This window comes from Colossoma macropomum, unplaced genomic scaffold (assembly GCF_904425465.1).
Source record: "Colossoma macropomum unplaced genomic scaffold, Colossoma_macropomum, whole genome shotgun sequence".
Lineage (NCBI taxonomy): Eukaryota > Metazoa > Chordata > Actinopteri > Characiformes > Serrasalmidae > Colossoma > Colossoma macropomum.
The window spans coordinates 11,478,417-11,494,343 of NW_023494795.1; the positions used below are offsets into that span (position 1 = coordinate 11,478,417).

Here is a 15,927-nt window from a genome sequence, read left to right on the forward strand (position 1 = left end):
CGAAAGGAAGACAGGAAACGGTTTGCAATCATGTTGCAATTTGATGAGGTAAATAACATGAAGCAGGTAAGTGCACTTACACTGCATTTGGATGCTGCTACTCCTATTTAAGCATAATCATACATGACTCATTGAGCTAAACAGCCAACTGTCATTTACTGCCGATGATATTTAATTCATGTTACCTAAATTGGCAACTGATTTTAAACATTTTAATGCCAGTTCGGCTCATTAAAGATAAAACAATGTTTATATTGCATGTTTCGTTAAATAAAAGGTACTGGAAATGTGCTGGTGTGTTTCCTGTGTTCATGCAGGTCACACAGTGTGAGCTTCATCTAAAGAAAAGGGAACCTGAATCAGCCGTACAATTAATGATCTTTGCATCCATAACATATTATGTAGAAACCAGCTTTTCAAAAAGAAGCTGATTATTTATTTTATGTTTTTGCAAACAATCTGAAGCACCCAGTAAATGACATATTGCAGCTGTCAGGTTCAGGATACAGTGTAAAGTACACAATAGAATTCATAAAACTAAAAAACAAGCCATTTTGCAAACAAAACGCTGGTGTTTTAAGGAATAGGGTGTTATTACAAATATAATGCTTGTCATTCACCAGTAGCCAAGTCTCCATCCATGTATTTATATGCATATTTTGATATAAAGGATAAGAAAACAGAAGAAAATTGCCAAAAAACTGCATAAACGTATTGAGCAAATTCACTGGAGGCAGATACATTTTCCACTGCTAAATTACAATAGAAAATATTTTGTGAACGTAAATAGAAATTATATGACAACTGGGTAATTTATTCACTTTCCTGCAGTTTTAACTCCACAGAAACAAATGTTCTCTCTCTTTAACGCTACCCCAGATGAATCAAAGCCCAATTTCTTTTTTTTACGAACGTTTATGCGTCAACATCAGGAGACGTGCTTGAAAATGATCAGATATCTGCACCGGCCTGCAATTCTATGTCAGTGCATCCCTGACAAAATCAAAACGTACTTTGTTTTATTAAAGAAAACAACATTTAGTCATATTGGATAGAGCTGCAACGATTAACCGATTAATCCATTAGTTGTCGACTATTAATCGGCAACTATTTTGGGAAACAAATCAGTTTGAGTAATTTTTTTTTTAGAAAAAAGGAAAAAACTCTGATTCCTGCTTCTTAAATTTGAATATTTTCCCGTTTCCTTACATCTCTGCGACACCAACTTGAATATCTTTGGAGTGTGGACAAAAAAAAAAAGACATGTCATCCTGAACTTTGGAAAACACTGATGAGGTATGTTTTATAGACCAAACAACTAATCGACTAATAATTTGAGAAAATAATCAACAGATTAATCGACACTGAAAATAACCGTTAGTTGCAGCCCTAATATTAGACAGATAAGTAAACAGACATAAGGTGCTTGCAGCTTATTAATGGACACATGCTAAGCTGTTACGTTTGCCAGTGTGCTCAGTGTCTTTCACCACGTTCATATGTCTGAATATATAGAAATAAAATTACAAAAAACAATTAGAATTTGTTCAACATAAAAAAATTGTCAGCAAATTCAGTTTTATTCTTTCGTAAAGAGCAGAGGGAAATTATTTTGCAATGTTGCTTGAATTGCTTGAATGTAGTCCACTGACATCTGGATGGAAACCTGGCTAATGTCACTGAAACTCAATCAATAAAACAAGTTATACTGGTACAGATATCAGCCAGTAATGTACACATGCACAGCAGCAGAACATGCACCACAACACACCGATGTTCAGCACAACCCAAACTAAAACGCTCTGCCCTCACCACAACACACACACTCACTTGTTCTCACATACACACACTCTATTCACTCAGTTCTTTTCCACTCCAAACAGGATGTCAGCTCTCTAAAAATAACCATTTTCCCACACCATAAAAACCACGCATCACACACATTTGCTTTACACCTATGGAAACTTAGGACACACAAAAACCCCAACACTACGAACAGCATGGTAAGTCTGAGTGTTAGTGCGCACACACCTGCTTGACCTATGAGCTAATCAGCGGCTTGTGTGAGGCAGTAGGTGTGGCACCTACGGCCAGCTGAACAATGAAAGAGTGAAAAGTGTGCAATCAGACAAGAGTTAACTCCGTTTTATGATCCCTCCATTTTATGACGTCTCAGACTATTAAACACTCTTTATCAGTGCAAAAGCTACATAAACACACATTGAAACATGACATTTTTTAAAGCAAAACACATCTGACACGATGACTTTCTAAAATCAGATCAAAATCAAGTGACCTACCCCTGCTAACCACTTCACAGTGAGGTTGAAGAGTCTTTACAAACCCCTTTCAACCTAATGAGAAACCAGTGCAAAACCAGGGATACACAGATCCTGAATTTTCATAGTGAATTCCAACTGAGATGTCTTTACAACTAAATTGGCCGATATACATTTTTTGGGCCTATTTTCATTTGCCTTTTATAACCATTGCTCACACTCCATGTACTAAATAAATACGCTAGCCAGAAAATTTTAGGGTAATTTTTTTGCAAAAATAGCTGAGGGAAGTCAGTAGGTTTTCGTGTCAGATGAGAAAACGGATACTGCCTCAGATGAGCTAATGAGCTAAAACTACATTAAACTGGTACAACACTGGGTGCTGATGGAGCCTTGTCTGCCACGGATGTTTTTTCCCCTCGGACGATGTGCCAACATGTTCAAACACCAGAGAAATAATTTTTTTTGACTTAGCTAACATCAGCCTAACCTATTTAATGATAAAAGACGCACTGTCTCTGCCTTCTCAATCACACTCCTTAGGAAAGTTAAGGCATCTTCTTTTCCAAGTAGCAAAGACAAGCAAAGCTTTCATTCTTTACAGTTAAATAAACAATTAAAACATAAAAGTGGTGTTTCAGTGAATTGTTAGGTTGTATATTTCCTCTTTTTTGCTGGGGTGAAAAATAATGAAAAGCTGAAGAGTGATTTCAGAATTTGAATACGGGCTCCTCAAATGGTTAAGCGAGTACTCATGCATATCTGCATTGCTCATGTCAGGGGTCGGCAACACGCGGCTCTTTTACTGCCCTGTTGCGGCTCCACAGCAGAATTAGATTTGTAGGTAAAAATAAAATAATCCTCCTTTGTAGTAAAAATCAGGCTCTGCTGGTCGTTCAACACTGTTTTAACAGTAAATGGTCGTGAACACTGGAGTTAGTGTACAACTGCTAATTCACCCTTTAACCCTGAAGACTGGTGTGCAGACTGCTGGTCACAGCAATGTAGACAACAATTTCGTCCAGCTAGTAGCAACGAAAAGGCAAAGAGTGAGATTTGGGACGAACGTTGATAATTTAGAGACGAATGGACTGACTGTTTGGCATTTATAAGCAGTCTAGCTGGTTTCCTGATACCTTTAATCCACAACAAGAAACTGTCGAACAGCAAAAAGTCACAAAGATGAAGTCAGCTTCTTGTTCGAATTTTCCCGCTCCACCTTAAATGGTGCCGCATTCTTTACATTCTGGCACCTCAGGCACTATTTAAGATGAGTAATGAGAAGCGACTTCAGCCTTGTAAAAAATCGAATGTTGAGAGACATTTTACTAGAAACTAAACTGTTTTTGAGAAAATATTTCCTGCCAGAGATGCAAGAAAAGCAGCTATAACTGAGCTAAAGCGTAAAACAGAGCATTTTGTTTATATTACATGTTTAGCCTATACTAGTACTTAGCCTATACTACATACTGAGACATATTTACAGCCAAGATGTTAAAATGGACATAAAATGTTGTGGCTCCCAGGGTGGTTTGATTTTTGTTGCAAGGACAAAATGGCTCTTCATATATGGGTTGCCGACCCCTGGTTTATGTAATAAAACTGCAACACAGATCGGCCAAAATAAAAACTGGTTTGGCCCACCGTTGATGCTGATCTTGCAACCTATGCAAAACAAGCTTTTTGTCGAAATACCAGAACTGCAACAAATGAACATTTTTCAGTTATTATCTCTGTAATAATAATAAAAAAAATGTTTCAGTTTAATGGCTTATTGGAAAGAAAGTTCATAAATATGGTAAACGTACCGATTATTTGAAAGGCTTTTCTGTTTTAATTATCAAATGCACCACCAGGACAAATCAGATATTTATGTATCTTTTGGTTATATAATCAAGCTTAGCATTAAACACTGCCATTGCTGTTTCGAACCCGGTTTGCAGCAGGAGCAACAACAAAGCACAGTTTGGTGTCTCAGCATTTTGAAGTGGAAACTCAACGTTACATAACGACAGTAAAACACTGCAGTGATTAGACTCAATTCGCCGAATTTACATGTCACGCACAATAATTTCTCATTCGGCTTAGACAGAATTTTTCGTAACGTTCTGTAAAGTTTGTCCAACCCATCTACGGTTGCTAAAAACAAGTGCATCATGGGCGGAGCCAGGGTAGGTCAATTACAATCTGTTCTTCGTTGCAGGATTCCCCAAAAGGGCATGGAACAGAGCACAGCTCAGAGAAGAGTAAGACAACGCTGAAATAACCTTCAAGTCTCTCCGGTGCCCTTCTACCTCTAATGCCAAAGACATTAGCGCATGACATCATCTGACTTGAGGCCTGGGACAAGATAAAATGGTCCCAACACAGATCGCACTGATAGCCCACAAGCCCATTAAATACCATGGCTTTCTTTCTCTTCTCTGTCTGCTTACATTCTCTCCATCACATGATCGTTTCTCCCTGCTGGAGTTATGCAAAGCAGGAGGGCAGCATTGTAAACAAACATGCTGCACAAAGGCCTGCATTGTGGCCGAGCGCTGCAGCACAGCCACACAGGAACTGGGCCTTCACTGAACACTCATACACACACACACACACACACACACACAACAAACAGAAATGGGTCAAGACATGGAGTGCGGCTTCAATATGGTTATTTAAGTTGGCCTGAAGTGGTGAGAGGTCACTGAGTGAAGTGAGGTTATCCTGAGATGAGTTCTGCTTTCAGCGTCACATCTTATAAAAGACATGATTATGACTAAACAATCTAGCAGGGCTGTCATGATTAATATTATAATTTACTTATTATTACTCCATTAAAGAAAACAATCAATTAAAATTTACGGTCTTGATGAATTGGTTCAGTGATTATTTTGTAAACGACATACTATAGTATTCACATTATCAAGTCACATTTAGCAGTCTGTAGCAGTCTTCTCCACAAGGGGGAGCTATTAGCACTCAAAGTGCTTTTCACTTACAGCACTTAAAAGAGCGTTCAGAAACGCTGTTTAACAGATAAAATTCAGAGGAGTCTGAGTGAATTTCTGCTTGCCTTGATTGTAGCGATGGCAGGGAAATAAGCAAAAACACTTAAAATCTTTTAATAGGTATTTAAGCTGGTTTACTGAACACAGTTCATGCTTTATCGTGAGTGAAATTACTTTGGTAGCTGAACATAAATCTTGTTCCGTATAAATGACTCGGCACGTTTAGTGCCTGATGGCAATTTGTTTCGTTTTACAGCGATGTTTAATAGCCTACATGAATCAGCTAAACCACTTAGTAGCCTCAGTTACACCAAATGAGCTAGTGAGTTAGTGAGTGTGTGCACAGCTTCCTCACATGGAGTGTCTTTCAGCAGTGAAAACCATTTTTCAACCAAATTTTCCCTTTTTCCTGTTTCCCTTTAAGTAAAGGCTGGTTCTCTCTACCTTCTCTTGTTTTAGTCTTTCAAAGAAATGGGTAGGCTTACAAAATGTCGTCTGGGGAGATTATTTATTTTTTTAAGTGTTGAGCTACACAGGTATGCCCTACTGGTATGGGCCCAGTATGCTATCACATTCATTGTTAGGAAATGATGTTGAGCATCATTAGTTACTGGCCAGTTAATTTCATATTCCTATTCATTTACTCAGAAGGCTTCTTTCTGTTATTGTGCACTTTCAACATTATAATTACAATGACTATCACAGTTTCAATCAAGCACGTATTTAATTTCAGCATCGCTCCAAAAGTGTTTTACTGCCATCTTGCAGGTGCTGTGTTAAACGACTCTTACTATTTTCACACCAGCACAGACTGAGAAAAGAGAAAGAAATCAGAGTAAGGGTACACATGCACTGAGAAACCAGATTACTGAGCTAAAATCCGGCCCTATTGATCAGATTTCTTAATAGGATTTCTTGGCCTTAATCTGATCTAAGAAATCGGAGCATGTACATTCATTTACGTGACCACAATATATGAATCTGATATTTTACTGAACTAGCTTTTAACAATACTACAGTGGGAGTCAAATGTGGGAGACAAAAGAACACAAGATACAACTTTCAGTATCTACAAATGTGCTGCACTTTCAAACTCTTCTTACTTAGACTTTCTAGCTTCTGTCTCTCCCTCTCTGTGACCCCATATTCAGATCTGAATTAAGTGACAAATGGTCAGCAGCCCTCAGCAAGTGCAGGTGGCCTCACCCTTTTATGTAATCTGGGTAATATAGCTAAGGTCACACCAGCTGCCCATCATCCACCTCTCTCACATACACATGCACTCGCCTATCCTCCACAGGGCTTCTCAGTGTTTGGAGTAAACACTAAGATCCTGGTCATGGATCCTGAAATGGTGCTCTTCTGTCAATAGGCTGAGAGATTAAGAGGGTATAGCAGGAATGTGGTTTCTCTCTAACACGCACAAACACACACGCACAAACACACACACACACACACGCACAAACACACACACACACACACACACACACGCACACACGCACACACACACACGCTCACGCACGCACACGCACTTAAACAAACTAATAACTCCTTGTTATAATTAACTTTTTCCCCACTCAAACAATTTAGAACCAAGCAAGGTAAGATTTGTCTGTTAAAATAATTAAATAACAAAATAATGCAATTTCTAAGTGACGAAGCCCTGATCTGTAGAGCTTCTTTGCAAATTAAAAGATTAAGACAACAAATTATAACAAAATTGCAAAAAGTAATTATTAAAATGTAGCTTTACTAAAAGCAAGATAAATGCAGAGATGCCATACTATGAACTCCCAAAGATCAGCAGAAAGCTCCTGCTAACGCGTATTACAGAGAGTACAATGCAATACATGAGAGTACTGATCACCTGGGACACGCCTGCAAAATGTGTGTAAATACATGCTGTTCCAGGAAGCTCCAGAGGTTTGACTATTTGTAGTGACAGTAAAAACCACCCCTTGTTTGATTAGGTGTTTTAACCCTTTCTGGTTATGTGTGACTTTACACAAATGGCCTGGTGAAAAACCTGCTTTCCACTTAGCCTAAATACAGCTGATTAACCGAGACGTGTTTTGTGTCCAAATTTTTATTCCTTAGTTTGAGACTGGAGCAACGATCCTAGCGCTGCTAACAGACACTAGTGGTCAATAGTCACCCGAATCTTTTCTCTAAATACATCCTCAAAACATCTCAACCGGCTCAAACTGCATCCAGGTCTTCTTTATGGTCACACATGGTTAATTACTTGCTTGTTAATTCTCTTCTTGTTACTTCTTTTCTCGAGTGCCTTGCTGTCCCTTTGCTGCTGTAGCTCTGAGAATGTCCCCATTGCGGGACTAATCAAGGATTATCTTATCTTATTAACATTAGCCTTGTAGCACCAGTAATAAACTAAAGAAACAACCTTTAGACACCAAACATGTCTTTGCTGATCAACTACATCTAGGGCCTAAAAATCATCTGCGGCTTTTCCACAGGTCAGGACAATGAAACTCCTATGAAAGTTTGAACAATAACATAACATTAACACCTTGAGTACGCAGAAGTTCAGGATGCTCAGACTAACGCCCCTTTGGCTGAACTGTATGAGCCAATCACAGTCATTATGAGCTTATTTTAGGTCATCTATTTGTAAACATCATGGTAGACTTATAAATTAAAAAATAAATAAATAAATAAACAAACAGACTAAATAAATAAATAGACATTCACCAAAATCTTCCTTAGTTTTTTTCTTAAATGTGTTTATGAGAAAGGTCCTAAGAAAAGTCTATATTGATAACGCGTTTTTAAACCGCACGACCGTTTGCACCTTTGCGCTTGAGAGTGCGTAGATCCTGTTCTTGCCCAATAATAATCTGCCAAAAAAAATAAATTAATTAATTAATTAATTAAAAAATAAAAAAAACATTGGTGAGTGTTAGAATCTTCATCAAAACGTGAAAACGTGATTACACGTAATTTCTGGATAATATCAAGAGAGCAACTAACAACATGTACAGAATAGTGTACATAGTGGCAACAGTGTCAGAAAACATGCTTGTATGAACGAAACCTGTCCTCTTCTACGTTACAGGTTTGCATGTGAAAGCGTGTTGACCGCGGATTCTCCTGACTCCAACCTGTCTGTGAAAAGGTTTCTCCTTCCTCCCCATGAGGCCAAGCAAGAGTGCATTTCCTGGACAGAGCATTTTGCTCTCACAGACACAGCTGAGAGACGAGAATGAGAGGAAGAAGAAAATGAAAGCAATAATCAATACAGACAGTAATTCTACCCCCAAGTCCATCTTTAGGTTTACAGAGAACAAAGAAGCTCCTAAATGATGATAAAAATTGATGATGCAACTCCTCTACTACAAAAAGCCCTTTATAGACAGTGGTCTCATTCTAACCTTCCTAACATTTACCTTTCATCGCTCAATGTGGCCTAGAACTGCCTACACCGACACTAATGACAGCTTTGACTGACATGCAAAACCTGTTTGTTTTGGATGACGTGTAGGAGCAGGTAATTATCAAAATGTCCAACAAAAAGGTCCAAGTAAGGTTCACTGTTCTCACACTGTGCAGAGCAGGTGAGTGTTGGATACTGGTGAACAGCTAACATTCAGCTTTCTTAAGAAAAGTTTCTTGTGGTGATCTTAGTATAGTATAACCAGACTCAGCGTCTGAGGCTGAGACCAGGCTAGCTATGCCTACATGCCCAACAGCCCTCCAGCATTCAGGCTCTACATCAGTTACTGTCTTTAACTGGCTGTTTGTCATTGCTCTGAATAACAGCTCCATATGGAAGCGGATATTGGGGCGTCACTGCAGCGCTCGCAGAGCTCAGCTGCACTGGAGCCGTGATGACATCAGCAGCCTGAGCAGAGAGAACCACGGGCTGCGAGACACTGCACACCTTGCAGGAAACGAGCGCACCTGTCAGCAGAGCAGGAACAAACACGCATACACACACAAACATGCACATACACACACAGCTGCATCCTATAACCTACAGTCTGAGAGAGACGGGGTGAAGAGGAGTGACGAAGAGAAATAAAAGGACAGATACTTTGCAATCATACTGCCTTTACATGCCTGTCTTTGTTTTGTTCCCATCACTCACTTATAAGGAAGGATGTAATGTTACAAAATTCTCATGATGTGATACGTATTGTCATTTTTTACATCACAACACGATGGAACCCGTGTTTTCATCACAAGGCTAAATTTGGCTTCCTATTTGCAAGCTTCGTATTAAAATTTTCCGCTCCACCTTCGATAGAGCAGCAGTTGCCCTCTGGCGCCTGCTGCATTTAAGGTGGAACACAAAATACAAACAAGATAGGGTTGTTTGAAAAATCAAAACAAAAAAAAAAACAAAAAAAAGCAAACATCAGCTTCACGTTTTCTCCTCAATCAGGTAACTGACACATTTGACTGAAGTATTCACCAATGAGCGAGCATATTTGAGGTATTGTGCATTGTCGACACAGTCACCGGTCGATCTGCCACTCTTTGCCCATCATTATTATACACGACTGGGAAACTTAAGTGTTTCCAAACAGAAGAATGTGATGATTTTGCATGTTTTAGATCCCATGCGTCAAACAGAAGGCCCAACACAATCTTAATCCGCCCGCAAAAGTACTTTAATTTTCTATTAATATTAGTCCGTTTCACAATGCGCTGCACTACAGTCCCCAGCCTGTGCTCTGACTCTCCTAACCCAAGAACCATCTATTGGACAGCGGTTACACCTCAATCCTACACAATTCTATTTGAGTCCACACCAGTCATATCACCAAATGCATTTCAGCAGCAGTTAAACCAACATAAGCACTTCACATTAGCTCAGCAGCTCAGAAACTGAGCCCAAGTATTAATGAACTTGCAGCAGAGAAAGGATGCCAGGCGTCCAGTTCAAGCAAATACATAGGTCTGAAAGGCTGAGCTGCTGGGGACATTTAAATAATGAATATTTCAAGGTCTGCTACAAGTGTCTATATTTTCCTGTTGAAGTTTTTGCATATTTTGAATAAACACTGGCCAGTTCGGCTTATAGCAAAACTGAAATAAAAACATTTTTTTCTCTGGCCCACAGATTTGACGAGATTTTTTAATATGGGCCTTTTACTGGTTGAGTTTGACACTCTTGTTCTAGATCAAGCTTGGCGTCTCTGCTTACCATTTCAAACAGCTCGGCTAATTAACCATTAATTAACTGAACTATAGTATCACGCATTTTATAGCATCAATACTAACAGCGTTCAATTTAAAGTGCGTCTTCCACGCCTCCGTATCGAAAAAATGTACAATAACAAGTGTGACACCCCCACTAACAAGTAATACAAAGAGTTCTGCACAGTTAGCCAGTTAGCTAACTTGACTCATTTTGGTATCATCCTAACATACATACATGAAACCAAAACGCCGTAAGAAACGTTCCTAACCTAAGAAACGTCCTAATCTGCGATTATTAAAAATAAGTCGCATTTAGAAAAGTAAAACATTACCTACCATCAACCACCGAAACCACCTGTTAAAAGATTCCAGATCCCGTTTGTAATTGCGACCTAAACAGGACGTTTGTGAGCAGCTTGTACATTGCAAACTCCACTGTATTTACATTTCTGAGAGCACATGAAGGCAGAATTAGACCTACTTTTTGCATCAGATCGACCCTGAGTGGTTTTGGCTAACCACTAAAAAAAAGGAGAGGTTAGGCCGCATCTCAGTCGCGCCGCTTCTTCCCTTTATGCCTCCTGTTGGCTGAAGAGCCAAAGAAAGGCCACTGCCATGGTTTAAAGCATGGTTGAAAGAATTACCTTATTTCCACTCGCAGGGGCATGTGGGACTACCGCTCTAGACAAACGCTGAGAGAAGAGAAAAGTGGCAGTCTGATGCGTGTGGGTGCGTGAGAGAGCGCAACAAAACAGTGAAGTGGGTAAGGTTAACTCTCACAGAGGAAGCACTGATAGTGTTAGCAACTACTCAGTGAAGACACACCCATTACTAGATACCACTTCCTACACTGCCTGACTTGCTTTCTCACGGATGCTCTCTCTCTTTCTAACTCAGTTTTTCTCTACTTGAATGAAGACAAACTGTCAGAATTTGAATGTCAAATATAAGGAGCTGAGTCATTCTTAAGGCAGAGTAAGAGAGATGCGATACGGAGGAACGAGAGGAAAAAAAAAAAAAGGAGAAAGGGAGCGGGCAAGCTACATCGAATAAAAGGGATCACAGAAAAAGATTCATAAGTGTAGCAGCTCTTCGTTAGAAGAGATCTCGCTCCCGAAAGATAAAGCTGGGCCTGTTATTAGGCTCGCTCAAATTGCTGCATGCCTGATCACAAGTACCGAGACAGAGCCCGAGAGTCCATACCTGCAAGCGCAGCATCTACACTAAGGCTGTGCTCAAAGGCAATTTATCATGGATAAGCATGTGGCGATAAGTGCATCAATACAGTGATGGCTGTATCGATATTTATGAATCACGCGTGTGCGCGAGTGAAACTGACACAGCATTCAATTCTGAAACTGATATTTATAGCAAGAACATAGCAGACCTGTGCTATTATAGCTCAGGTTTACACTAATTATTATTTGTGTAAAAAATTCGGATTGGATTCGTTTTTCAGGGGGACGTCTATTTAAAAAAAATAATAAATAAAAAATAATGTCTTAGTGATAAAACTCACGCATTCAGGTGGCACTACAGCAAATTTGGCCTGTAATTTCTACTAACCTTAATGTTTCTGTATCCCATGGTGGTATGATCGCGCTCTATTCGCACGAGAAGTTGAAGATATTGTGCGTATAAACAAATGCTTTGATGATATTGCGGAGCTGTATGTCAACATAGTGTTTTACACCTGTAGCCGTCCTTATAATCGCCCATTTCAACACTGCAAGACCTTGCTTCTCTGACAAACATCTCCTCCAACCACCGGTTCGCAATTTGGAAAATGTAAGATCTGAATATGTGTCCTAGAAAACTAACTACAGCAGGTAGCAGTGGTCAAAAACTGTATTTTCTAACACATCTGCCTTGAAAATCCACCAAAATCACAGAGATTTGTATCCAGACAGGATTAAATGTATGAGTTCAGTGAAAAACAGTAGGTAATTGGGCCGGTAATTTTCTCAGGAAAGGAGGCAGACTTGGCCAATTCAGATGGAAATAAAATCACAGAGGATCACCTGTAAAAGAGAAAATTACCCCATGTAAATTTAATCCTGCCTGATTAGGGCTAAAGGCTGTGCTGGAGAAGAAGGCATTTCACTCAGGTTCCTTCTGCACATCACATATTTCACACAAACAGAACCTGAGCACAGAGTGAATTCAATTCAGTCAGTTTTACATGTGCTGTTGGATGCATGAATGAAGTAAGTATCCTTTATTAAAAGGGTCAATATAATGGAAAATTTAATATCCCCTCACTTCATTTCAAAAAAAGAAGCTTGAAGCAATAAGGTAAACATTATAACATAAGATTTCAAATGTACCATTCACTACCCAGTCCACAGGGTCCATCTAATGGCAAGCACTGTTTCTGATGGCTTGAGAACCAACATATGTACTTATATTCAGCATACAGCAGTTTCGCTCAGTCCATTCATACTGAAGTACTATGCAGTGTTTAAGCTCAGTGTTTTTGAACGGGTCAAAATACAGAACAGCCAATCAGAACAGAAATCAGTTACATATATAAGTCTTAAGGGCTCAGTAATGAACAATCTGTTTAATTCTCAGGGATAAAAAGAGGTCGGAAAACAGACATGCCAAAATGGAAACCCTGCAAATGTTATAAGAGAAAATATAAAATACAAGACAAAAATTCTTTTCGCTTCCACAGATGCAGTTTAGTGAGTGGTGGAAGCAAGTTTACAGTTTGTAATTAGCAATATGGTTATGTCTCTGTAGCACTGCTCAGTGTTATAATGCCATTAGATGCAAAAAGAATGATACAGTGATATATTCAATCTGTGGCGTCTCAGCTGACATTTAGTTGTACAGTTACATGCTTTCACACGCTTACGCTACATGCCTTCATCCTGACTACTGCCTGTGCTGCTGCCTTTGTATCTATAAATGAAGAATGTCCACTCGTTCGCCCCTCTTGTGATCTGGCCAACACTGCAGAGTGAACCACACCTACAAATTTCAGAAGCAACCTCAACGAAATGTATTTAATAATAATTGAAGTAACTTATGTAGTCATATTATTACAGCTTTTTTAAACCAATGTTGAGGTAAACAACAAATGTCTGTTATACATCTGGTACGCGTGCGTGCACACACACACACACACACACACACACACACACACACACGCACACACACACACACACACACACGTATGCAAAAAAAGTTCCAGTATGCTTGCAGACGTGCAAACAAACACAGGTTCACGTATACACGTACTTTAATTTGAAGGGGGACCTCCTGCGCCCTCTAAGCAAATGAGTCAGGTCACTGGCACAGGGAACAGGTTCATAGCTTCATAATAGTCATACACACTGAATCCACTGTTACATTGCAAAGAGGAAAATAAGAGAGAGAGAGGGAGAAAGAGAGAGAGAGAGAGAGCGAGCGAGAGAGAAAAAGTGTGAAGACGGCATGAGAGGGCATGAGAACAAACTACTGCAGTTCACCAGACGCTGGAAGTATAGGTGTGGTGGGGAATTATTTGGAAAAGGGTGTGAGCATTCTTTGTCATCAACAGCAAAAGTAATCAGGAATTTTACTGTCCTGTCATTAACACTGCAAGGAGCGACTGTGCAGCAAGTTTTCCAAAACGTCTTAAATTATACTCCCAAATTTTGGGTTTCAATTAAAAAACAGACAGTTAGCTTTATGAGCACACTTACCATTTTCAAATAATGAAAATATCTTTAATATCTACCAAAAGGCAAGCATGACTCCCTTTGAAGTCTGATCTGGTACACATTTCTAGCACAACACATCAGAGGCTGATATACTTGCAAATAAATAGAAAAATTGTATTATTTTTATTCTTATTCTTATTCTTATTATTGATCTGATATTGGAATTGCATTTAACTGCAATCACCTGCTAACCTGGCATCCCAACTCCCGTAATGTAAACGTAGGCTAATTGTGATGTTCGCCCGAAAGCACTGGTGTTCTAACAATTTGTTCTCCCCAGTGAGCGGAGCTCCCGCGCAGGTGCATATCACTAGTATAGCGCAGTAACTGGTTGTGTTACAGACGTTTTATTGTAATCTTAATCCAGTACAGACTCAGCTTAATGCCACTACTTACCAGTCTAATAAGATGATTTAGGCAAAAATCAAAATATTCTACTTATTCTTTCAATGCTGGTAATATTTTCTGATAAGGACATCCACTAGCTTCTCTAAATATCCCAGGAACAGTCAAATGCAAACAAGAATCTGGCAAACAAGAAGCTGATTTTAGCTTTGTAGTTTTAATGCCGGCAGAATGTTTTGATAAGGCGATTTAAGCTACCAAAATAACCTACCCAGGAGGATTTACGTGCGAAGCTACCTGTGATGGAACATTTCGTCAAGGTAGCACAGTTCATCACATAACTGTGGCAAAAGCAGGAATGGCTGACATGAATGTTACCAGGCTTATTTAGGCTAGGAGGAGAAGTGATGAGGATATTTTTATTATTATTTAAGTAATGTATTTCACATAATTATTAAATTAACATGAACGCAGATGATCTAGGTTGTGGATTACTCTGCTCGACCCTGCTTGGGTCAGCTAGTTGTGATTTGTGTCGTTCTAAACATGTTTGCTGCCAACAGGGAAGTTGCAGAGGACCCTGTGATGGAAAAACTATGCAACACCACCACTCAGAACAGGACTGAAGGATCTGTCGTCCCTCTCGCCGCTTCTTTTCGTAACTGTCATTTATCGGCCGTTATAAACACTGATACCGATTTATCTGCAATTAGCGCATATCAGCCGATACTATCTAGCGTGAATCACAACCAAAATATATTTCTTAGAGACTTCCACAACATTATTTATCTGTTTGTTATTGTAGGTTTTTTCCCTCTAATTTAGTCATGATTAAATCCACGTCCACCCACTATCTAGGTCTCCCCATCACACAACGCTACTAAGCTGAGAGGGTGCAGGCTAACACATGCTTCCTCTGAGACGCGTCAAGCCAGCCACTGCATCTTAGGCTACGTTTACACAGCGGGTAAGATGTGTCAGTGTGAAAAGCAAAAAACACACTGAATCTGACATTTCCAATTCCGAATTGAGACGCTTTCATATGTGGTACTGAAATCCGATACGTATCTGATCTGGGGCAATGCGACTCAGTCTGAAACAGCCAGATTGGAATTCATGCAACTTTTACGTCAATCCAACTCGGCATTCATCATAATTTTGCACTGCTGAGACAAATATTTAGGCTGATGTTTCTGAACCAAAAAACTAAAAATAGATTTATCGCAATCGCTCTGTGTTCGAAGAGGTTTCGAAAGAAATGGGCGAACGCGGCCAGAGAAGAGCGTGGCTGCAGCGTCAAGATGCTGGCGAAGGTGAAACTGAAATCTTTTCGAGCGGCTGGTGTTCGTTTATAGTCATGAATGTTTACCACTGGATGAGCCACAGGAAGCAACGTGAAGCACTGTTCTTTTGTGCATGCGGGTCAGTTTAGGA

The 15,927-nt window shown here is 39.6% G+C and overlaps 1 protein-coding gene across 5 annotated transcripts in view; it reads right to left on the minus strand.

Annotated features, from left to right (window-relative positions):
• Positions 1–15,927, minus strand: part of fryl (furry homolog, like) — a 135,926-nt gene that overhangs the window by 82,669 nt on the left and 37,330 nt on the right. The window lies entirely within an intron of this gene.